Source organism: Pecten maximus, chromosome 11, assembly GCF_902652985.1.
Source record: "Pecten maximus chromosome 11, xPecMax1.1, whole genome shotgun sequence".
Classification (NCBI taxonomy): domain Eukaryota; kingdom Metazoa; phylum Mollusca; class Bivalvia; order Pectinida; family Pectinidae; genus Pecten; species Pecten maximus.
The window spans coordinates 22,705,870-22,731,584 of NC_047025.1; the positions used below are offsets into that span (position 1 = coordinate 22,705,870).

At 41.1% G+C, this 25,715-nt stretch overlaps 1 protein-coding gene across 1 annotated transcript in view; it reads right to left on the minus strand.

Moving 5' to 3' along the window:
* LOC117337594 (inositol 1,4,5-trisphosphate receptor type 2-like) overlaps positions 1 to 21,707 on the minus strand; it is a 96,165-nt gene extending 74,458 nt beyond the window's left edge. The window contains exon 1 of the mRNA XM_033898642.1: positions 21,530 to 21,707. The gene's annotated coding sequence lies outside the window, so the exon portion shown is untranslated. The remainder of the gene's footprint in view (positions 1 to 21,529) is intronic.
* Positions 21,708 to 25,715: the final 4,008 nt, after the last annotated feature.

The following is a 25,715-nucleotide window of genomic DNA, read 5'->3' on the forward strand; positions in this document are numbered from 1 at the left end:
CCCGCTATAAATTAGGAGACAAACGTCTGTCCAGGGTCGATGGTTTCCACAGAAGACAATTGTTATGCACTGAAATCTTACTTATAACCAATCAGCCAGTTTCTCTGATGTATCGAAGCTTTCCTTCGTAAAAATGCTGATTTGTAATCCATCATAAAGTTAGTTTATGCATGTACAGATATCGTTGTGTGACATGATTTCATTGGGCATCAAGGCACGAACGACCTTGTACATTGGTGTTAAACTCCAGTTACGTAGGCGCAATATGGTATAAATGTATCCAGGTCAATAGATAAGAGGATTTAGTGGGGGAATTTGAGGTCAAATCAACAATGTAAACTATACTACATCTGAAGAAGCGTTATCCGTCTCTCATATACGGGTTTATCAACGCCATACTAGTATTTTTCATGTCTTAAAAAAGTTGTTAAGTTGACGGCTAGAGTAAATCCAAGATGTGCTTAGTGACATGGGGATACACGTGTAGTTACATCCCTTTAATATTTCATACCGGAGTTTTTTTCTTGGCATTGCAATGTTCTGTAGTACCCTTAGCTTATCAGACGCGATTTGTCATGCGTGGCTTGTCGGTGTTAGAATTTTTGATGCGTGATAATTAAATGCTATGCATGCATGTACGCTGAATGATAAACACGCTTATACGCTAACCTGACATGTTCCTGTACTTTTTTACAATCTAGCGTGTCTAGGCATTACAATTTTATTTCATTGCGTTTTAACTTAATTTCCTAACAATCATGAAATTGCCATGTCGAATAAACTTACATGCCTGATGACTTCACGAAAAACCACAAAAAAGTAGGAAGCCTATGAATGAAAAAGAATACCCAAACCATACTTTGTACGACATGGAATGGAAGCAAGGTACAGCAGAAAATGCCGAGACGTCAATGATTGACCAAGTCGTTGACTTACATGAGGAGCAAAAAACGACAGCCACGTTGAGCATTCGATTCTTCGATTCTCGTATTCATGATAGCGTTTTATGCTTTAAAACGAAATTGCATTTATTCTGTATGTCAATTAAATAACAGCAGTTTTCAACATCATCATAACAATATGACATCAAATAACAACTGAGCTATTTTGGCTTACCAAAACTAAGATTATGTAAACATACGTCGCCAAATCAAGAGGTCATGTTACTTAAAACACAAGTTTTGCCACTTCATGTTTGTTGTGGTGGCCGTCGGAGAGAATTTCCTTCCAGACTTCAATTTGACGAAAGGTTGGATATGGAGACTAGACACGACAGGTCGTCGGCTTGACAACTTTAACACTCAAGAGGATTAGCCTGGTCTGTCTAGCCAACTAGCATGTTACTCTTAGGATCTCAAGACAAAGGAGACATGTAAAAACAATTGTTCACTGAACAGAATAAAACTACTGCATATATCATGTGTGTCACCTTGATCGGTCGCTATTTCATATTGGCTAATATTAGCATGGGAGTTATAAACCTTTTTTTAAAATTTAAAGCCTAACCACAAATGATTAATATCAGGTATATATGCTCCAGTGACGAGTTAAGTCAGGCACGTCGGGAATCGGTCTTCCCCAATCAACAGAAATATAGGTGTAAAATATGGCCTGGCCTACCAAAGTTACATATTTGTGAGGGATAAACCATGTAGAACACATCTGTTGTCAATTGAAACCTTGCAAAAGTATGTGTGTGCTAAATTACAAATAGATAGAAATCTATCTGACTAATCTAAAACCATACAATAAACCAAGAGATGGCACGTCTGAAATGATTCTGTGGGTACCAATTTCCTTTTTAGACAGCCCATAGACTTCTGATATTCCATATGTGTCCACTAAGCAACGCAGGATCACAATATGCTGGATGTTGAGGATTGGAGCAGCAAATTACCAAACCTCACAGGCACCAAAATATGCAACCAATTATTTATCGGTTGAACGTAACGTGTTACAACAATATATTTACATTTGCTCTGCATTTTCCCATTGACACAATGATAAGAGGCAGTTGTCACCATGCACCTAACACCCAGGGCCTCAGGCTATAATACACAGTTGGTGTAGGAATACAGACAGTTGTTTTATGTAAACAAATAAAATGGCCGCCAACAACGAGGAATCGCTCGATCGAGATTTACACAAACACTAAAATGTACCTGTTTGAAACTGCCATAAAAATGTGTTTATTAATTCTTAGTTGAAATCCATTATACTGCAAATGTATTTTCATGTCGTATCAATAAGTAATTCGTCAACATTTACCAAAAATGTCATTCTGTCGTCTGCTAGACTGGACCCGAATATGAAAGTTAAAGTTGTTCAAAACAGCTTGTTCCTCGCGTTCCACAGATTGTCGAGTGAACAAATGCCTTTCTCAGGTTACAGATAACCGCCAAATAGCAGTCCCGAGCAGTGTATCCACCTCTAATCAAGTGACAATTCAGAATACCCCAGGTTTCTTCGTGAGTTCCACTTTCGATTCGTGCGTGTTCAATTTCCAAAACTAAACTTGGCGACAACCCCATCTCTTATGCTTTCCACGAATATGACGTCACGCGATTTCGCAGTTCACAGGGAAAAAGTTTTGCTACGGTTAATGAATTTGAAAATGGATATGTTTAACTTCAAATATACGAAATTAAACATTGGAAGAAACAAAAAGTACTATTTCGTTCAGCTGATTTTTAGTCATGTGCCATTTAAAAGAAACAAGCGGTAATTTGTTGCTGGTTCAGTTTTCAAATTTGATGAAAGTGGTGAGGCAATATACATAAATATAAACATTGAGCAGTGGTTTTAATGTTGTTATAGTCGATATGACAGCAAGATGTATGGTGGGCAAAAGCTATGGGAACCCTTTGGGTTTGCTTTGATATTGATGAGTATAAGTTGTAACACGACACCAAGCAGTACTTGGTGGGGTCGTATCGGCAATGACAGCAACATCGTCTATAATATCATTATAGACTAGAACAAGAAGATACATTTATTTAATATTTAGTCAGGCAAGGGACTGGTGTATTGCCCTATCGGTACTGGGAACAACCAAGTGTTATACTGTCCCCAGCCATTGTGATTACTCAGTGTTCTACTGCCCTCAGCCATTGGCTTCGGGCATTTCCGGTCTATTACCTGAATTCTAAAACATAACAGTAATTGCATATTCAAACAAATGACATCAATTTAAAATAACGATTTTAGTCACATTTTAGTGTTGCTTTTGACTGGTCAATCAATCAGCAACCTCCAATCTTCATTATTGAGTGGGGATGTGTGCACATTTGTGCCTTTTCTGTTTCACTAACATGGCTTGAAAAATAATAGCAGACTTAAATGCAGCATTAATCACGAATGTATTTTTCACAAACTTAAAAGAAAATGACGCTGAAACCCATATCTCAGACTTATCATGGATTTCTCCGAGTCATGGTCCCTCAATTTCTTTACGGCTACATAAATGTATATGGGCACATGATTAATTTTCAAGAGGTTGATCGTAATCAGAATGTCTTCGCTTGCGTAATGACAAAAAGGAAAAAATATTTACAGATGAATTAATAGAATTATTGGCGATGTTTAGTTTTTATTTCCTTAAATGTTCTTTATATCATCATTTTCGACAGGAGACAACCCTTTCCACAGAGATAAATGTTGTTGCCGTCTGTTTTCCTTTCCCCCGGTTGTTGTAGTCTGTAAACAGTAATCCGTGTCTCCCATGTACCTGTGTAGACTAAATTTCAAAGCGGCCACTATATTGTTTTACATTCAAAACTTTTGCCGGTCAATAGATCGTTGCCCAGAGGCGGTCAATAGAACAGTCTCCGTAAATAAATTATTTGCGGTCAATAGAGCCCCAGAGACAATCGTAATTTAAAATTATAACTTATCTTAACATAGAAAAAACTACGTATTCGATAATAATATAGACTCTCTGATTAAACAAGATTAATGACAGAACAACACCAGCTACAACAACTCCACCAACAAGAACGACACCAACTATAACAACTCCACTAGTAAAAACAGCATCACCGGCTACTACAACAACATCAACTAAAACACCAGCCAACAAGATACCACAGACTAGAACAATAGCCTCACTTTATGTGAAGGTATGTGCAGCAACAGCGCAGCTTTATTGTGAAACCACGTGTCACGGATAAAGTACTCTCATCAAAACAAAGACAAAAGAAGAGTAAAGTCTACACCGATCAGCAGCTATTAGTACCGGAAGTTTGAAAATGTTAAACCCATACTGCTGTCGTCACCACTGGACTATAATTAGGGGAACTGAGGCAGACTTCATATACAACTAATACAAACTGACTGATGTGTGAACCTAGTTTTCACAAGACTAGTAGGGAGATCATGGCTGATTATCTGGTTCTGTGATGACGTAACTGACAGTGCGAAACCAAACAACACAGTTTTACATTGACGTGTCCCTAGAGGTTCACTTGGCGAGGATAATCGTTTTAAAGAAATGAGCACACTTCAAAAAGCTATTATTAACTAATGTCGTTACATTAGCAATGTACGTGCCGACATGCTTAGATAAAACACAGCCAACTTATCCACTGCTACACCAGCTGACGTCTGCTTATGGAATTATATTATTATTAAGAGCACCGATGCCTTTTATAATTTTTATATTTTCTATTCCATGTTCCTTCAAGCATATAACAGAATGCGATATGTGACAAATAAGGATTTTCTAAGGACTCCAAAAATCATTTTTGATTAAGTTTAAACTCTGTTTTGAGATCTGATACATGATGCGGCCGTCGCCTGGGGAATGACCAACGCCGCACGTCTGAAATCAAACGTCACCCAGATAGGGACCAGCGCAGAATGCCAGAAAGCAAGCGTAACCGTGACACGAATCGTCGCGCTACGCCAGAAAGGTCGTCGAATTATCTACCCCCTAGACCAATAGGGCAGGCCCTGTAACATGCAGCGTTGAAGTAGTTCCTAAAAGAAGAGGAATAAGTTTGCCCCCGTGGGACCTTTAAATAAATCATTTTAATCTAGGGCGGTGTGACACAGTATGTCACAGACACGATGTGCTTGATATATAACAAATATGATTCCGTGACGATACAGTTGCTGGTATGACTTTCTGGTAAAACTATAATTATCTTAGCTCCGTACGTAAGCACATGACTTAGCTGCATTATAATCATTTCTAATGGATGACGGCAGAGATCTCTGGCGGACAAACATCTCGCCGAAAGCGTTACTGCTATTGTCTGCAATATCTGCATTAAACTACCAATTGCCACAAAGAGTTTACGTGCATGACTCCTCTTATATAAAGCACATCTAAAACAAGCGTGCATAAAGGAGCCTATGTCTTTAGTATACAATCGCATGCCATCGCACCGACCGTGCGGTTCCAAACAGTGTTCTACTTTCAGCTCTAGAGGGGAATATATAAAGTGCATCTGCATCAGCAAAACACTAAAACATATTGCGTAGATTCCTTAACATGATATATCTTTATTAAATAATCATAGATCCAAATCAATGTATATTAATCAATTATGCTGACCGAACCGCCCGTCGACATATTGAGCATATACTGAGCTACTACTAGGCGACAGAACCTGATCAACGGTAAGTGTAATTTCATTATCAATTTATCACTAAATTCACACTACGTGAAAAAAGTTTACAGCGACAAATACGATACATAATTCCAAGCAAATCTTTAAATTAACAGAGAAAATAAACAATTCATTAAAATGGGATATCTTATTACTCACAACGTGGCTTGATTGTTCAATGTTAATGACATGAGCAAGCCTGGGAATATTAAAAGCGTTTATGTATAAATATTAATATAGTAGCTACCAAAAGCAGACTCGCAGTATACACGCATTTATGATAGAAACAAAGTGATTTTACAAGTTTTTACAATTGTCAAAGACAAATTAATGAGCCTCGATAATTACGGCATTTTCATTGTTATAGATTTATAACATTCCAATAACTCAGAGTAATAAAAACAAAATGTACAATTTTTCTTCAGAGATATTTCTCTTAAGACTCAACGTAATCAACTTGGGACATAAGACGTGTTGGTTGTGCTTTTCTAATTGACGTTATTGTATAATTTATCATGGTGACGTTATCCTACTTCACATTAAAATCAATATATCTAACAGAGTACGTATATCATCGCTGTGATTTCCGTGTCTTTTCAATGTTAAGAATCTCTTCGCTACATTATCTATGACAAAAGCTTAAAGTTCATTGTTTCCTGGAGAGATTGGTAGGTGTCATTTAAGAAATAATTGTTATTTTTTGTTGTTCACTGGTGTATGAACGGCATTTTTTGACAGATATTTTAAATGACGCGCGTCAGCGCGTCATGTTGAAATATCTGTCAAAAATGCCGTTCATACACCAGTGAACAACAAAAAATAATTATTATTTCTTATATTTACATTTCAAAACTATTTTTCAACGTAATCTTTGAAAAAAATCATAAGAAACAGTATTCTACGTTCGTTATACGTAGTGACGAAACAGCTGAATGATCGATGTAACAGCGTAACAGATAGTTCCAATTTGGCGGGAAAGGTAATCAAGTACACAAGTACACAAAATATAGTTCCACACAAATTCTAATCTTTAATTTTAATCATCATGAAAGAAAAATATTGAAATGTTGTCTTCAATTATTAACAAGTTTTAAAGTTGATGTAACATTATTTCATGTGTAATCAAACGCGATTTTAATTCACACTTCTGCATTCTCAATGTTGACGTTGGCACCGTCAACAATGTACTGTATGTATTCATACGCGGCAGGTTAATTGTTCACCTAGGAATGAACGCTAATTTTGTTAGTACCTTCATATAGAGAACACACAGTGGAAATGTAAATATAAGTTATTACGCTCACGACGCATACAATGTTCATAAATTTTGAGCGAATCGAGGACCTTTAGCAGACACCCCGACATCCAGAGAACATTCAATAAGAAACAAACCAAGTGTTCCACATGAGTAAGCGTGTTCTCCATCTTAGATGATGCCCATCAAGTACATTTTGGTGCAGTCCAAAAAAACTTTCTTGAATATGAAAATGGTTTCTTCTTAGATATAAGTCACTACTGGCTTAGGGAAGCCATGCACTTGCTGGGATAGGAAAAACAGACACATTCTGGTCTATAGAATCACCAATTTTCTGGTCCATGGAACCCGACAGAGATTCACTTGTCTTTAAGACACAAAAACTGATTGATATAAACAACCAGACAGGATCTTACTGGTATATGAAACAGATAGACGTTCCCTCTAGAAATATCAGAAATTGTGCTGGTCTTGGAAACTCTGAAACTTGTTAATTTATGGGAATCATTAATGTGATGGTCTGTGCAATCAGAAACTTGTTGTCTAGGAAATCAGATGCAGGCTGGTCTAGGAAATCAGATTTGCTGGTGCAGTGGAACCAATTACCTGTTTATTAGTTAAAGTAGATACCAAACTCTAACAGATAGGTAGATATATTTGAAGGCACCCTTTCAAAGATTATTGCTCTGGACACCACTATCCCTTGAACCGTTAGTTTGGTCGGATGATGTGTCAAATGACTGTTATATAAGCCATTCGTGGGAAAGTTTAAGGTCCGCTGGTCGATGTATTCCATTCTGCCACGTTTGGGAGTTGACTTGTTGCCAGTACGAGGTGATGCTAGGCTAGAGATGAATTAGACATGTCGCTACGGCGCTGGGGTCAGCAACCGACAGACCAAGCTGGCACAAGTACTCTCAAGTCTATAAATGCGTACCAACAATTAACCAAAAGTCTGTTTTTGGCATCTTTATTTCACGGAATTTGATTTAAAATAAGATATGACTGGTGCAGTAGAAACATGAGCATCACTTTTATCTCCGTCTATGTCGGACTATGGCGTCTCGTGGTCAGCGGCTCTGAAACTGGAGCCAAATACGTAATAGACACGGGGAAGATATTACATCAACCGGTCTCAATGGACGGAAACTGACTTCAACTTTTCTTACAACTCATAAGCTCTTTTTCTAAGTTTATCTGCTGATCATTGCAATGCCGCCTCTGTGGATTTAAGTAGATATCATTCCGTTTACTTAGTAAAGACGCAGTATGACCGACTATTCTCCACAGGTACTTTTGTAGCTATACCCTGCTGCCAACATTTGTTCCCCTTATTATACAACGAATGCTGCCAACAAATACAATTAAATTTTCATGTTTTTCTCTCTTTTTATTAACTACAATATATATCTAATTATTTGATCAAATTCCAACTGATGTTTTCACAATAGTCCCTTTTGTGACTCTGTTGTGTTTTTCATGTCTATGCTGTTATGTAACGTCAATCTATATATATGTATGTGTCAGATTTATATAAGTGTCTTGACACTTGTTTCTGATTCCTTTTTGTATCATTTATATGTTGTATATGTATTGTTATTTGGAAATTGACAACTAAATGTTAAAACTAAATAAATTAAGATTTTTACAAGGAAAAGTCTCTAAGTACTATGTTTAGCATTGCCCTACCAATCATGTTTCAGTTTACGATCCTCTTTTCTCAAAAAGTAGCAGAAAAATGGCACTTGCAAATAAAAATATTGTCGACATAATATTTTATAAATACAGTAGAGCTTTACATACATTGTTAGTTATCGTAATATTATGAGGGTGAAACGAGACTATTTCTCCAATTATCAATCACTATGTGTCTGTCCATGTCATCGGAATACATCTACGTTCCGTCATACTGACAAGCCGAATCCTGAGTACAGAATTGATGGACTTTGGTGTATTGTAGTGTGGTCAGTACGATGATGATTTGATACCGTATTGATTGACATATATATTGCTTGTGGTCAGTTGACAGATGGTCAGATTATATTTCTGATTGTTGTCTTTTCTCTTTCGATCTAAGATAAATCCATGCTTTACGATCGAGTACAGACTATTGGAATTTTTATTGATTTTTTTTCTATTTTTTCTATGCTATTGATCGTTTTCTTTATGGTTCAGTTTAAAAATATCATGCTTTTCTGACGAGTATAGCCTACTGATTTTGTTATTGATTGTTTGGATAAATTTTGTGTAACCTGTTGATATCCTTTATGTAAACACGATCGTGACAAATACTCTTGTACTACAGTAAATGGAGTATAAAAAGTACCCATTATGTCATAGATTCCATACAATGTCAACTCACTGATTGTGTATGCTGTCTAACGAGCTAAGTTGTGCCGTCTTCGATTGCACAGTGTTTGTCCTTGTTTTGTCGATTTTGCGTTTTCGTTATACGTCGGGGTGCCTATAATGAAACACAATGGTTTTACAATTGTGCCATCCTAATTCACATATAAAGGTACTATTCACTAAGGTAACTTTTGTGCATTTATTTACGATTGGCGGCTAGTAAATGGTTATCACTTGTATCACTGACGAATCCCAGACGGACGAAAAGAACTGTATGATGCAATTGTGTTTATTATTTGGAATTATTAAGATGCTACTCAACTTTGTGTCGTTTGCACAATCAATAATTGTCAAATAAAAACGTATGCATGATTATATTTCAAAAGAAATGTCGTTAATTTTACAGAAGACAACAACGATTACAATATATGAAACATGATAACAGGGTCATCTATACATTGTAACGTGGTAACAGTGTCATCTTTACACTGTAACATGGTAACATTGTCATTTATACACTGTAACATGGAAACAGGGTCATCTATACACTGTAACATGATAACAGGGTCATCTATACACTGACACAGTGTCATTTATACATTGTAACATGGAAACAGGGTCATCTATACATTGTAACGTGGTAAAAGTGTCATCTATACACTGACACAGTGTCATCTATACATTGTCACATGATGACAGTGTCATCTATACATTGTAACATGGAAACAGGGTCATCTATACACTGTCACAGTGTCATCTATACATTGTAACATGTAAACAGGGTCATATATACATTGCAACATGGTAACAGTGTCAACTATACATTGTAACATGGTAACAGTGTCATTTATACACTGTAACCTGGTAACAGTGTCATCTATACATTGTAACATGGTAACAGTGTTATATATAAACTGTAACATGGTAACAGTGTCAACTATACATTGTAACATGGTAACAGTGTTATATATACACTGTAACATGATAACAGTGTCATCTATACACTGTAACAGGGTAACAGTGTCATCTATACACTGTAACATGGTAACAGTGTCATCTATACACTGTAACAGGGTAACAGTGTCATCTATACACTGTAACATGGTAACAGTGTCATCTATACACTGTAACAGGGTAACAGTGTCATCTATACACTGTAACATGGTAACAATGTCATCTATACACTGTAACATGGTAACAGTGTTATATATAAACTGTAACATGGTAACAGTGTCAACTATACATTGTAACATGGTAACAGTGTTATATGTTATATATACACTATAACAGGGTAATAGTGTCATCTATACACTGACACAGTGTCATCTATACACTGACACATGGTAGCAGTCTTATCGTAACTATCCTACTCCCACACATGTAAATCATATAGTAACTACATTGTCGGTATGTTAGGCGTAAGAACCGATCATCTACCTGTATTACGTTATAGCTTCGACCGACATGCTATTGTTAAAATAATCTTTGTTCCAATTTGAGTGAGAGTTCACGCCCAGTAGATTGGCTCGGTAACATGTAATCCCCCAGGTGTATTATAACATCACCAGTTCTCTGTCATAGTTCATTACCACTGTAGCTTTCACTTTGATCAATTTCTCCACCAAACTCACAGCTACAGTCACCAACGTTGTGGATAATGCATGAGTTCAAACAGACAAATATATAGCGCTGCGATTATATTAGATTTCGAATGTGTATTGATATTTCAAGGTGATGGCGAAACGAATGTCTAGAATTCAATTAATATTTCCATGCTTTCCTATTAGTCACGTACGATTTAGGTGATATGTACAACATGATGTATCCTGGTATATCTTTTCGAAACATTAGACCAGATACCTATATAACTATCTCTTATTGGTCCATGATCAGACGCTGTGGAATAATTGATGCTGTCTGATTTGGACGTCACATTTACTAACACTCATTTGTTGCCGTTATATTGTACACGTTGTACTTGAATACATATATATAACATTATTCACGTTTTTGCTGTCTTTATATTGTAATTATTAGATGTATAAATTATTACTTGCTTTTTTCGTGTTTTTTTCTCTCTCTTTATATTGAATAATATTATCTTAATTATTCTCATTTTCTTTCCTTTATATTGTATATACATAAATTGTTTTCACTTTGCTGTCTTTTATATAGTATATATCATTATTCCCAATTTGCTGTCTTTTATATTTTATATATCATATATATCATTATTCCCGATTTGTTGTCTTTTATATAGTATATATCATTATTCCCAATTTGTTGTCTTTTATATTGTATATATCATTATTCCCAATTTGTTGTCTTTTATATAGTATATATGAATTATTCTTATTTTACTGCCATTTAGTAGTTTCTTCCTTAACACATTCTCCTATGTGGAAACCATGGTACTACTGTTTCCTAGTTAGGAATTGAGGAGGGGACAAACTTTGTAGTGAAAATATTATTTATGTTCCTGGCAGCAAAGACGTTACATTAAAAAAACATATACAGGCATTCAAGATCCAAGTCAAAAATGATATAAAATGCCTGAAAGAGAAAACTGGGGAAGGCTCTATCAAAAGGGGCCGATTAAAAAGACTCGGAAGAAAACGACAAAGTACAAAAATGTAGTTAACGTACCTGCGGTCCACCATGGAATGGAAAGACTATACATTAAACGAGGATTTAGGAATAACGATGAAATTCGATATACATAAAGTCTACATCTATATACTGGTCTTTACGTTACGTGTGTGTTACTTGGTTTTATTTCAATATATGCAACACTAGAAATCTATAGAAGACTCGACAAAAAAAAAAACTCATAAAGCCTCCGCTCTACAGAACATCGTAGTCTGTAGTGGAATAAGTTAAATGTTCGGTCAAGTAATGGCATAGATGCGTGAAATTGTACACTGGACAACAGATTGGTGTTGTTCAATATACAGTTAATCGTCTTTCGGCACGTTTTCGTGCTACTGGGTCAGTTTCTGGCCGTCTCAGGAGTGGCCGTCTGCTTATAACGGCCGCGCGACAAGACAGGACAATTCTATTGATGCATCTGCGCGTAATATTCAAGACAGCTGCAGTAAAGACGTCACGGTAGTAGACCCATCAGTGTTCCAACTGCCAGAAATCACATGCGTACCGAATCATCGCGCGCCGACCTTGTATCGGCCCATCTCTGACACCACGTAGGCGACAAGTCTTGCTTGGGTGCACGGATGTAGCCCAAATAGGTTTGGGATGCGTCGGCGGAGGCTTGTAATGTTCACCGACGAGTCTAGATTATATGTCTCAAACGGGAGGAAAAGGGGTATATGGCAGACGCGGTGAGCGTTTAGCCGACAGATGCGAGGTTGCCGAACGCGATAGATTCGGTGGGGCGCTACTGTTATGGTTTTGGGAGGCTCCCCCTTAGTGGTTCTGAGCCAAACTTGCGATGCCGTTTGGTACCTCTTTGATGTCGTTACCTCATTTTTCAGCAAAAGACAGCTTCAACATTTGTTGCCAGAGTCTGCTATATTCTTTAGAATGGCATCCATATAGTCCCTCCTACATATTTCCCAGTGACATCTTTGGGGTAATCTTTACAGGCGTATCATAAACCGTCAGAACCCTCCAACTTACTGAATGATTGCAGCATTGACAGAAGAATGAGGCGAAAGAACATTCTAACGAACTCCATGCATAGGAGAATACGTGTAGGAATGTGTGCAAGAGGTGTCCACGCCAGGTACTAAAGTGTCATTTTTCTATGCGGGGTATCTCTCTCAAAGTGACTACTGACAACATTGAGCCGTCACATAGACCTTCCTTTACAGTATTGTCAAGAGTATATTTGTCCTTTTATACAGATATCAACGCTTGTTTTGCATTCCGGCCTGATGTTCAAAACACACCGGCCTGGACATTTTCATTGGAAATCTATCCACTATATTGTATATGTGTGTTGTCTGATGAGTGAGTGTTATTACCAAGCTTCTCTGACATTATCTGCATGTTCAATCTGATTGACAAAAACAGTTGTTTTGCATTACAATTATTTTGATGAATATTGATTCAATTTAAGGAAACAATATTTGAAAACTCATTTTATTATTTCCAATGAATAGTACTTGTTATCAGTGCACCTAGAAGAGCTATTATTGAGAGCCATTTTTTCCTTCGTAAGCGATATATCTCCTACAAAGTAGCTGATGTCAGTTAATTTAATTACATTTACATTAGAAAGATCTCAAACAGACATCAACATGTTTACTGATAAACATTTCATTTTTCATGACGTGCATTGCTGGTTGATTTGTTATATAGGTTTATAGATAGTTAAATATAAAATGTAAAAGAGATTGTAAAGATTCTATACGGGGAAGTTGGGAAGAAGTGTCCTGTGGAGGGTAACAGGGAGTGGTCTAAAGGGGGTAGTGTCCAGTGGTGGACAACAGGGAGTGGTCTAAAGGGGGTAATCTAGTGGTGGACAACAAGGAGTGGTCTAAAGGGGGTAGTATCTAGTGGTGGACAACAGGGAGTGGTCTAAAGGGGTTAGTGTCCAGTGATGGACAACAGGGAGTGGTCTAAAGGGGGTAGTGGTGGACAACAGGGAGTGGTCTAAAGGGGGTAATCTAGTGGTGGACAACAGAGAGTGGTCTAAGGGGGTAATCTAGTGGTGGACAACAGGGAGTGGTCTAAAGGGGGTAGTATCCAGTGATGGACAACAGGGAGTGGTCTAAAGGGGGTAGTGTCCAGTGATGGACAACAGGGAGTGGTCTAAAGGGGGTATCATCTAGTGATGGACAACAGGGAGTGGTCTAAATGGGGTAGTATCTAGTGGAGGACAACAGGGAGTGGTCTAAAGGGGGTAGTATCTAGTGATGGACAACAGGGAGTGGTCTAAGGGAGTAGTATCTAGTGATGGACAACAGGGAGTGGTCTAAAGGGGGTAGTATCTAGTGATGGACAACAGGGAGTGGTCTAAAGGGGGTAGTATCTTTGTGGTGGACAACAGGGAGTGGTCTACAAGGAGTAGTAGCTAGTGATGGACAACAGGGAGTGGTCTAAGGGAGTAGTATCTAGTGATGGACAACAGGGAGTGGTCTAAATGGGGTAGTATCTAGTGGTTGACAACAGGGAGTGGTCTAAAGGGGGTAGTATCTAGTGGTGGACAACAGGGAGTGGTCTAAAGGAGGTAGTATCTAGTGGAGGACAACAGGGAGTGGTCTAAAGGGGGTAGTATCTAGTGGAGGACAACAGGGAGTGGTCTAAAGGGGGTAGTATCTAGTGGAGGACAACAGGGAGTGGTATAAAGGGGGTAGTATCTAGTGGTGGACAACAGGGAGTGGTCTAAAGGGGGTAATCTAGTGGTGGACAACAGGGAGTGGTCTAAAGGGGTAGCATCTAGTGGTGGACAACAGGGAGTGGTGTAAAGGGGGTAGTATCTAGTGGTGGACAACAGGGAGTAGTCTAAGGGGGTAGTATCTAGTGGTGGACAACAGGGAGTGTTCTAAAGGGGGTAGTGTCTAGTGGTGGACAACAGGGAGTGGTCTAAAGGGGGTAGTATCTAGTGGTGGACAACAGGGAGTGGTCTAAAGGGGGGTAGTATCTAGTGGTGGACAACAGGAAGTGGTCTAAAGGGGGTAGTACCTAGTGGTGGACAACAGGGAGTGGTCTAAAGGGGGTAGCATCTAGTGATGGACAACAGGGAGTGGTCTAAAGGGGGTAGTATCTAGTGGTGGACAACAGAGAGTGGTCTAAAGGGGGTAGTATCTAGTGGTGGACAACAGGGAGTGGTCTAAAGGGGGTAGTATCTAGTGATGGACAACAGGGAGTGGTCTAAAGGGGGTAGTATCTAGTGGTGGACAACAGAGAGTGGTCTAAAAGGGGTAGTATCTAGTGGTGGACAACAGGGAGTGGTCTAAGGGAGAAGTATCTAGTGGTGGACAACAGGGAGTGGTCTAAGGGGGTAGTATCTAGAGGTGGACAACAGGGAGTGGTCTAAAGGGGGTAGTATCTAGTGGTGGACAACAGGGAGTGGTCTAAAAGGGGTAGTATCTAGTGGTGGACAACAGGGAGTGGTCTAAAGGGGGTAGTATCTAGTGGTGGACAACAGGGAGTGGTCTAAGGGGGTAGTATCTAGTGGTGGACATTAGGGAATGGTCTAAAGGGGGTAGTATCTAGGGATGGACAACAGGGAGTGGTCTAAAGGGGATAGTATCTAGTGGTGGACAACAGAGAGTGGTCTAAAGGGGGTAGTGGTGGACAACAGGGAGTGGTTTAAAGGGGGTAGTATCTAGTGGTTGGCAATAGGGAGTGGTCTACAAGGAGTAGTATCTGGTTGTGGACAACAGGGAGTGGTCTAAAGGGGGTAGTATCTAGTGGTTGGCAATAGGGAGTGGTCTACAAGGAGTAGTATCTGGTTGTGGACAAAAGGGAGTGGTCTAAAGGGGGTAGTATCTAGTGTTGGACAACAGGGAGTGGTCTAAGGGGGTAGTATCTAGTAGTGGACAACAGGGAGTGGTCTAAAGGGGGGTAGTATCTAGTAGTGGACAACAGGGAGTGGTCAAAGGGGGTAGTATCTAGTGGTGGACAACAGTGAGTGGTCTAAGGGGGTAGTATCTAGTGATGGACAATAGGGAGTGGTCTAAAGGGGGTAGTATCTAGTGGTTGACATTAGGGAGTGGTCTAAAGGGGGTAGTATGTAGTGATGGACAACAGGGAGTGGTCTAAAGGGGGTAGTATCTAGTGGTGGACATTAGGGAGTGGTCTAAAGGGGGTAGTATCTAGTGGTGGACAACAGGGAGTGATCTAAAGGGGGTAGTATCTAGTGGTTGGCAATAGCGAGTGGTCTACAAGGAGTAGTATCTGGTTGTGGACAACAGGGAGTGGTCTAAATGGGGTAGTATCTAGTGGTGGACATTAGGGAGTGGTCTAAATGGGGTAGTATCTAGTGGTGGACAACAGGGAGTGGTCTAAAGGGGTTAGTATCTAGTGGTGGACATTAGGGAGTGGTCTAAAGGGGGTAGTATCTAGTGGTGGACAACAGGGAGTGGTCTAAAGGGGGAAGTATCTAGTGGTTGGCAATAGCGAGTGGTCTACAAGGAGTAGTATCTGGTTGTGGACAACAGGGAGTTGTCTAAATGGGGTAGTATCTAGTGGTGGACATTAGGGAGTGGTCTAAAGGGGGTAGTATCTAGTGATGGACAACAGGGAGTGGTCTAACGGGGGTAGTATCTAGTGGTGGACATTAGGGAGTGGTCTACAAGGGGTAGTATCTAGTGGTGGACAACAGGGAGTGGTCTAAAGGGGGTAATCTAGTGGTGGACAACAGGGAGTGGTCTAAAGGGGGTAGTGTCCAGTGGTGGACAACAGGGGGTGGTCTAACGGGGGTAGTATCTAGTGATGGACAACAGGGAGTGGTCTACAAGGAGTAGTATCTAGTGGTGGACAACAGGGAGTGGTCTAACGGGGGAAGTATCTAGTGGTGGACAACAGGGAGTGGTCTAAAGGGGGTAATCTAGTGGTGGACAACAGGGAGTGGTCTAAGGGGGTAGTATCTAGTGGTGGATAACAGGGAGTGGTCTAAAGGGGTTAGCATCTAGTGGTGGACAACAGGGAGTGGTCTAAGGGGGTAGTATCTAGTGGTGGACAACAGGGAGTGGTCTAAAGGGGGAAGTATCTAGTGGTGGACAACAGGGAGTGGTCTAAGGGGGTAATCTAGTGGTGGACAACAGGGAGTGGTCTAAAGGGGGTAGTATCTAGTGATGGACAACAGGGAGTGGTCTAACGGGGGAAGTATCTAGTGGTGGACAACAGGGAGTGGTCTAAGGGGGTAGTATCTAGTGATGGACAACAGGGAGTGGTCTAAGGGGGTAGTATCTAGTGATGGACAACAGGGAGTGGTCTAAGGGGGTAGTATCTAGTGGTGGACAACAGGGAGAGGTCTAAAGGGGGTAGTATCTAGTGGTGGACAACAGGGAGTGGTCTAAAGGGGGTAGTGTCCAGTGGTGGACAACAGGGAGTGGTCTAAGGGGGTAATCTAGTGGTGGACAACAGGGAGTGGTCTACAAGGAGTAGTATCTAGTGATGGACAACAGGGAGTGGTCTAAAGGGGGGTAATCTAGTGGTGGACAACAGGGAGTGGTCTAAAGGGGGTAATCTAGTGGTGGACAACAGGGAGTGGTCTAAAGGGGGTAGTGTCCAGTGGTGGACAACAGGGAGTGGTCTAACGGGGGTAGTATCTAGTGATGGACAACAGGGAGTGGTCTACAAGGAGTAGTATCTAGTGGTGGACAACAGGGAGTGGTCTAACGGGGGAAGTATCTAGTGGTGGACAACAGGGAGTGGTCTAAAGGGGGTAATCTAGTGGTGGACAACAGGGAGTGGTCTAAGGGGGTAGTATCTAGTGGTGGATAACAGGGAGTGGTCTAAAGGGGTTAGCATCTAGTGGTGGACAACAGGGAGTGGTCTAACGGGGGAAGTATCTAGTGGTGGACAACAGGGAGTGGTCTAAGGGGGTAATCTAGTGGTGGAAAACAGGGAGTGGTCTAAGGGGGTAGTATCTAGTGGTGGACAACAGGGAGTGGTCTACAAGGAGTAGTATCTAGTGGTGGACAACAGGGAGTGGTCTAACGGGGGTAGTATCTAGTGGTGGACAACAGGGAGTGGTCTAAGGGGGTAGTATCTAGTGATGGACAACAGGGAGTGGTCTAAGGGGGGTTGTATATAGTGGTGGACAACAGGGAGTGGTCTACAAGGAGTAGTATCTAGTGATGGACAACAGGGAGTGGTCTAAGGGGGTAGTATCTAGTGGTGGACAACAGGGAGAGGTCTAAAGTGGGTAGTATCTAGTGGTGGACAACAGGGAGTGGTCTAAAGGGGGTAGTGTCCAGTGGTGGACAACAGGGAGTGGTCTAAGGGGGTAATCTAGTGGTGGACAACAGGGAGTGGTCTACAAGGAGTAGTATCTAGTGATGGACAACAGGGAGTGGTCTAAAGGGGGTAATCTAGTGGTGGACAACAGGGAGTGGTCTAAAGGGGGTAATCTAGTGGTGGACAACAGGGAGTGGTCTAAAGGGGTAGTATCTAGTGGTGGACAACAGAGAGTGGTCTAATGGGGGTTGTATATAGTGGTCGGCAATGGGGAGTGATCTAAAGGGGGTAGTATCTAGTGGAGGACAACAGGGAGTGGTGTAAAGGGGATAATGTCCAGTTGTGGACCACAAGAAGTTTTATTTTGACAAGCAAATCCTCATGATTAATATTTTATTGAGCATGCATAATAATAACAACATAAAATATTTTGTATACTTTATAAATCTGATGTGTTTGATGTAATATATTTCTCCATTGTTACATTTGATTTTCTGTTTCTCTATTGTAGCATTCCTGTTTTCTCTACCTACGGTGGATACGTATACTTGTCCCAGTTCATTCGACACGCGAAGATAGTTTTCTAGTATCACTATATTATGAAAGATGTTTACTGCTGACAATACGTTGTTTCGAAAGATGAAGGTTGATGGATATCATGTTTTATGGCCGACATCATGATATCATAAATATTGTATTTCTTTGGATGCTAAGAGTTAGACGTTTAGTGGATCCATTGCCAGTACCCCGATTCTGTTTTGAGCTCATGGTAAAAACCCGGATCTGACCTAGATTAACGGAGGATGCTTACCATTCCGGAACACCTGGTCCTATTTCCTTATACCGTTTATAATACACACTATCTGTTTGGTAGCATTACGTTTTTTTCACTGAAATATTATAGGTTACATTGATAAGCACAATGTATAGGCCCCTACACCGAGTCGGGTACATTAATAAAGGAACGAGTAACCCAGTATAATGACACATTGCCATAACAAACATTGGCAATGCTTTCCATCACAAAATACCTGTATAAAAGTCCCTGTATCGTACAGTTGTATAATTTTACTAATTCCTTGAAGATCTTTTCACTTGTGTCATGCGAAATATCCTTTCAAATTGTTTCATGGTAAGTTATACTCCCCGAGGTTTCTGTTTTGAAGGGTACTTTATATGTCATATCTTGTGTGTATTTTGTACAATCATTTATCATCACGTGCAAGTCACGGGTTCAAAATATTTGTGAATAAGGGCACCGGTTCAGAATATACGCACGTATAATACACGTTCTATAAAAATTCCCAGTATTCACACTTTACCAGATTTATTCAATTAGGGAGTTGACGTGGGGTTAGTGTATGGGTGGGGTGGGGGTTATGTAGGGATTGGGTGGGGCGGTGGTTAGGGTAGGGGTGATCAGTTGTTTAGTAACATCCCATTGGTAATATCTAGGTCAATTTTTATTTTCCTAGCATCCCTTTTTTATTATAACCTCGCTGATGCATTCTAGAATTATGACACCTGTTATGTCAAATTCAGAGGATCGTGACCTAATCTATCTTTTGCTTAGGTCTTTTTAATTTGCCGAGCATCCCTTCCGGATTTTCACACATTTGATTCGTATATTTGGAGTAAAGTACGTTCACACGCATCATTTCTTGTATTTCGAAAGTAACAATATATACTAGGAGTTCGTCCGTCATCCAAACGTACCACTATACATTCAACACACAGGGTGTCCGTCCGTCACCCAAACGTAATATAATACATTCCTCACACACAGGTTGTCCGTCCGTCACCCAAACGTAATACAATACATTAGTAACACACAGGGTGTCCGTCCGTCACCCAAACGTAATACAATACATTAGTAACACACAGGGTGTCCGTCCGTCACCCAAACGTAATACAATACATTAGTAACACACAGGGTGTCCGTCCGTCACCCAAACGTAATACAATATATTCCTAACACACAGGGTGTCCGTCCGTCACCCAAACGTAATACAATACATTAGTAACACACAGGGTGTCCGTCCGTCACCCAAACGTAATACAATACCTTAGTAACACACAGGGTGTCCGTCCGTCACCCAAACGTAATACAATACATTCCTCACACACAGGGTGTCCGTCCGTCACCCAAACGTAATACAATACATTCCTCACACACAGGGTGTCCGTCCGTCACCCAAACGAAATACAATACATTAGTTACACATAGGGTGTCCGTCTGTCACCCAAACGTAATACAATACATTAGTAACACACAGGGTGTCCGTCTGTCACCCAAACGTAATACAATACATTAGTAGCATACAAGGTGTCAGACCGTCATCCAAACGTAATACAATACATTCCTAACACATAGGATGTCCGTCCGTCACCCAAACGTAATACAATACATTAGTAACACACAGGGTGTCCGTCCGTCACCCAAACGTAATACAATACATTAGTAACACACAGGGTGTCCGCCCGTCACCCAAATGTACCACTATACATTCCTCACACACAGGGTGTCCGTCCGTCACCCAAACGTACCACTATACATTCAACACACAGGGTGTCCGTCCGTCACCCAAACGTACCACTATACATTCCTCACACACAGGGTGTCCGTCCGTCACCCAAACGTACCACTATACATTCCTCACACACAGGATGTCCGTCCGTCACCCAAACGTACCACTATACATTCCTAACACACAGGGTGTCCGTCCGTCACCCAAACGTACCACTATACATTCCTCACACACAGGGTGTCCGTCCGTCACCCAAACGTACCACTATACATTCCTCACACATAGGGTGTCCGTCCGTCACCCAAACGTACCACTATACATTCCTCACACACAGGATGTCCGTCCGTCAACCAAATGTACCACTATACATTCCTCACACACAGGGTGTCCGTCCGTCAACCAAATGTACCACTATACATTCCTAACACACAGGGTGTCCGTCCGTCACCCAAACGTAATACAATACATTCCTAACACACAGGGTGCCCGTCCGTCACCCAAACGTACCACTATACATTAGTAACACACAGGGCGTCCGTCCGTCACCCAAACGTACCACTAAACATTCCTAACACACAGGGTGTCCGTCCGTCACCCAAACGTACCACTAAACATTCCTCACGAATATAATGAATTGCGACAGCTTTCGGTTTGCTTTACAATTGTGTATACGGATATGATTCGAAAACCTTAAAACAAACCAATTGAAACAGGGACATCTGTGTTCTGATGCTCAATATCATATATATGGCTAAATGAAAATTTCGTCTGGAGACAACGTAAGCTCATTCATTTGAAATTCCATTTGAGCTACGTATGTGTGATGTTGTTTTTTTTTTTTTAAATCTTTTCATTGAGTAGGTTAATAAATTAGAACTAAACAGAAAATTAAAAAAAAAATCTAATGTTCTTACCTGAACAAAGTTGGTTATGTCCCATTATTGTCCCGTATAAATCCATCAGGCACACATCATGTAGCTGTCATTTTTAGTTTGACTATTGGTTGAAGATAAAAAGTTGACACTGAAGAACTTTTTTCCTGGTTGGATTATTGCCAAGTAAATTCCCAACACTTCCGAGCTAATCTAGCAGGTATCATATATGTATTGAATTATCTGCGAGTGGGCGTGGCTATCTGAAGACTTCCCTACAGCACGATGAACGGAAACTGACAGACGGGAAGCTTTCCCGGAGTACTAAGTTACACGGTTAGGCAGCCCATATCGATCCCCTACAACCAGCGTCCCAACACCACGCGCTGTATCACATAATGACACAGAGCGAAGCACTCTGTGAAAGTGATACAGTACGGGACCCCTGTAAAATTTAAACAGAAAAACACCCGATCATTGAAAGGAGCGCACTGTTAAAGGTATAAAAAGCAAGGTGTTCTCTGTAGAGGTTATACAGGGACGCTGAACCAGAACTTCAGTAGCGTTACGTAGAAGTTACTCTACAATAATGTCTTTACTGAACCATAACTTCAGTAGCATTACGTAGAAGTTACTCTACAATAATGTCTTTACTGAACCATAACTTCAGTAGCATTACGTAGAAGTTACTCTACAATAATATCTTTACTGAACCAGAACTTCAGTAGCGTTACGTAGAAGTTACTCTACAATAATGTCTTTACTGAACCAAAACTTCAGTAGCATTACGTAGAAGTTACTTAAGAAATAATTAACGATGAATCGTGTATTATTGCAGGATATACAACGAGGACGAGGATATTTTGCAATTGAATTAATAACGAAGGCCGCAGGCCTGAGTTATTAATTAAAATTGCAAAATATCCGAGTCCGAGTTGTATATCCTGCAACAATACACGAGTCAAAGTTGATTATTTCTATTCTACCATGTACTGTTTAGTTCTGAGATCGACCTCTTTCTAATAGAAAAACAGCAAAGAAACCCCGAGAAAACCTTGTCATTTATTTCTTGAGTATTGCATTATTTGTTGTATTTGATGTATCAAGAGCATCTATTATATGGCATTGATTTTGAAAAGAAAAAAAAAGGATAAAAACAAAAGAAGAAAAAAGGGGGTCCTCCGTAGGATTCGAACTCGCGTCGTGATAAAAATTTATTGAAAGAGTAACCCATTAGCCCACTCGGCTATAGTAACCTTTCGTAAAACGGGTGAATATTAGATATATAAAATTGTTACAGCCGTGACTCCCGACCGTGTATTATTGGCACGAGAGTGGGTTATTGGAAAATAATACATGGTTTTAAACCAATCAAAACTGGCGTTGTATAGCAAACATGGTAGAATCTACAATAATGTCTTTACTGAACCAGAACTTCACTAGCGTTACGTAGAAGTTACTCTACAATAATATCTTTACTGAACCATAACTTCAGTAGCTTTACGTGGAAGTTACTCTTACAAGAATTTCTTAAACTGAACCAGAACTTCACCAGCGTTATGTAAATGTTACTCTACAAGAATTGCACTGTAGAGGTTAGGAATACTGAAGGAACTTTACGACATCTAGTGTGTGGATGAGTAACGTTACGAAATCTAATGTGAGGGTGAGGAACTTTACGACATCTAGTGTGGGGATGAGGAACTTTACGACATCTAGTGTGGGGATGAGGAACTTTACGACTAGTGTGGGGATGAGGAACTTTACGACATCTAGTGAGGGGATGAGGAACTTTACGACATCTAGTGTGTGGATGAGTAAATATACGACATACGACATCTAGTGTGGGGATGAGGAACTTTACGACATCTAGTGTTGGGGTGAGGAACTTTACGACATCTAGTGAGGGGATGAGGAACTTTACGACATCTAGTGTGGGGGTGAGGAACATTACCACATCTAGTGAGGGATGAGGAACTTTACGACATCTAGTGTGGGGGTGAGGAACTTTACGACATCTAGTGAGGGGATGGGGAACTTTACGACATCTAGTGTGTGTGTGTGGGGGGGGGGGGGGGGGGGGGGGGGGGTGGAGGGGGGGGGGGTGAGGAACTTTACGACATCTAGTGTGGGGATGAGGAACTTTACGACATCTAGTGTGGGGATGAGGAACATTACGACATCTAGTGAGGGATGAGGAACTTTACGACATCTAGTGTGTGGATGAGGAACTTTACGACATCTAGTGTGGGGGTGAGGAACTTTACGACACATCTAGTGTGGGGATGATGAACTTTACGACACATCTAGTGTGGGGGTGAGGAACTTTACGACATCTAGTGAGGGATGAGTAACTATACGACATCTAGTGAGGGGATGAGGAACTTTACGACATCTAGTGTGTGTGTGTGGGGGGGGGGGGGGGGGGAGGAACTTTACGACATCTAGTGAGGGGATGAGGAACTTTACGACATCTAGTGTGTGTGTGTGGGGGGGGGGGGGGGGGTGAGGAACTTTACGACATCTAGTGTGGGGATGAGGAACTTTACGACATCTAGTGTGGGGATGAGGAACTTTACGACATCTAGTGTGGGGATGAGGAACTTTACGACATCTAGTGTGGGGATGAGGAACTTTACGACATCTAGTGTGGGGGTGAGGAACTTTACGACATCTAGTGAGGGATGAGGAACTTTACGACATCTAGTGTGGGGGTGAGGAACTTTACGACATCTAATGAGGGATGAGGAACTTTATGACATCTATCGTGGGGATGAGGAACTTTACGACATCTAGTGAGGGATGATGAACTTTACGACACATCTAGTGAGGGATGATGAACTTTACGACACATCTAGTGTGGGGGTGAGGAACTTTACGACATCTAGTGTGGGGGTGAGGAACTTTACGACATCTAGTGAGGGATGATGAACTTTACGACATCTAGTGAGGGATGAGGAACTTTACGACATCTAATGTGGGGATGAGGAGCTTTACGACATCTAGTGTGGGGGCGAGGAACTTTACGACATCTAGTGTGTGGATGAGGAACTTTACGACATCTAGTGTGGGGATGAGGAACTTTACGACATCTAGTGTGGGGATGAGGAACTTTACGACATCTAGTGTGGGGATGAGGAACTTTACAATCATAGCTAATATACTGTCCGATGTTATTCACATCGGACCTTGCTACACTATCGGCAATGGGAGGGACTGCATACCCTGCCGGAGAGCAGTGTAGGCAGTGTATGAATATTCGTTCTACTAATGATGAGGTCAGGAGGGCGGATTTTGGGAATAACCGAGCCCCTCACGACATCTAGTTTGAGAGTGAGGAGGTTTGGATTTAGAGGATAACCAAACTCGTTACGACCCCTGGCGTAAGGGTTTGGTGGGATAGATTCGCTCGTTACGACCCTTGGAGTAAGGTTGAGGTGGGATGGATTCCGGGGATAACCAAACTCGTTACGATCCCTGGCGTAAGGGTTTGGTGGGATAGATTCGCTCGTTACGACCCTTGGAGTAAGGTTGAGGTGGGATGGATTCCGGGGATAACCAAACTCGTTACGACCCCTGGCGTAAGGGTTTGGTGGGATAGATTCGTTCGTTAAGACCCCTGGAGTAAGGTTGAGGTGGGATGGATTCCGGGGATAACCAAACTCGTTACGATCTCTGGTGTGAGATGGTAGAGGTGGGATGGATTCCGGGGATAACCAAACTCGTTACGATCTCTGGTGTGAGATGGTAGAGGTGGGATGGATTCCGGGGATAACCAAATTCGTTACGATCTCTGGTGTGAGATGGTAGAGGTGGGATGGATTCCGGGGATAACCAAACTCGTTACGATCTCTGGTGTGAGATGGTAGAGGTGGGATGGATTCCGGGGATAACCAAACTCGTTACGATCTCTGGTGTGAGATGGTAGAGGTGGGATGGATTCCGGGGATAACCAAACTCGTTACGACCCCTGGAGTAAGGGTTTGGTGGGATGGATTCGCTCGTTACGACCCCTGGAGTAAGGTTGAGGTGGGATGGATTCCGGGGATAACCAAACTCGTTACGACCCCTGGAGTAAGGTTGAGGTGGGATGGATTCCGGGGATAACCAAACTCGTTACGACCCCTGGTGTGAGATGGTAGAGGTGGGATGGATTCCGGGGATAACCAAACTCGTTACGACCCCTGGCGTAAGGGTTTGGTGGGATGGATTCGCTCGTTACGACCCC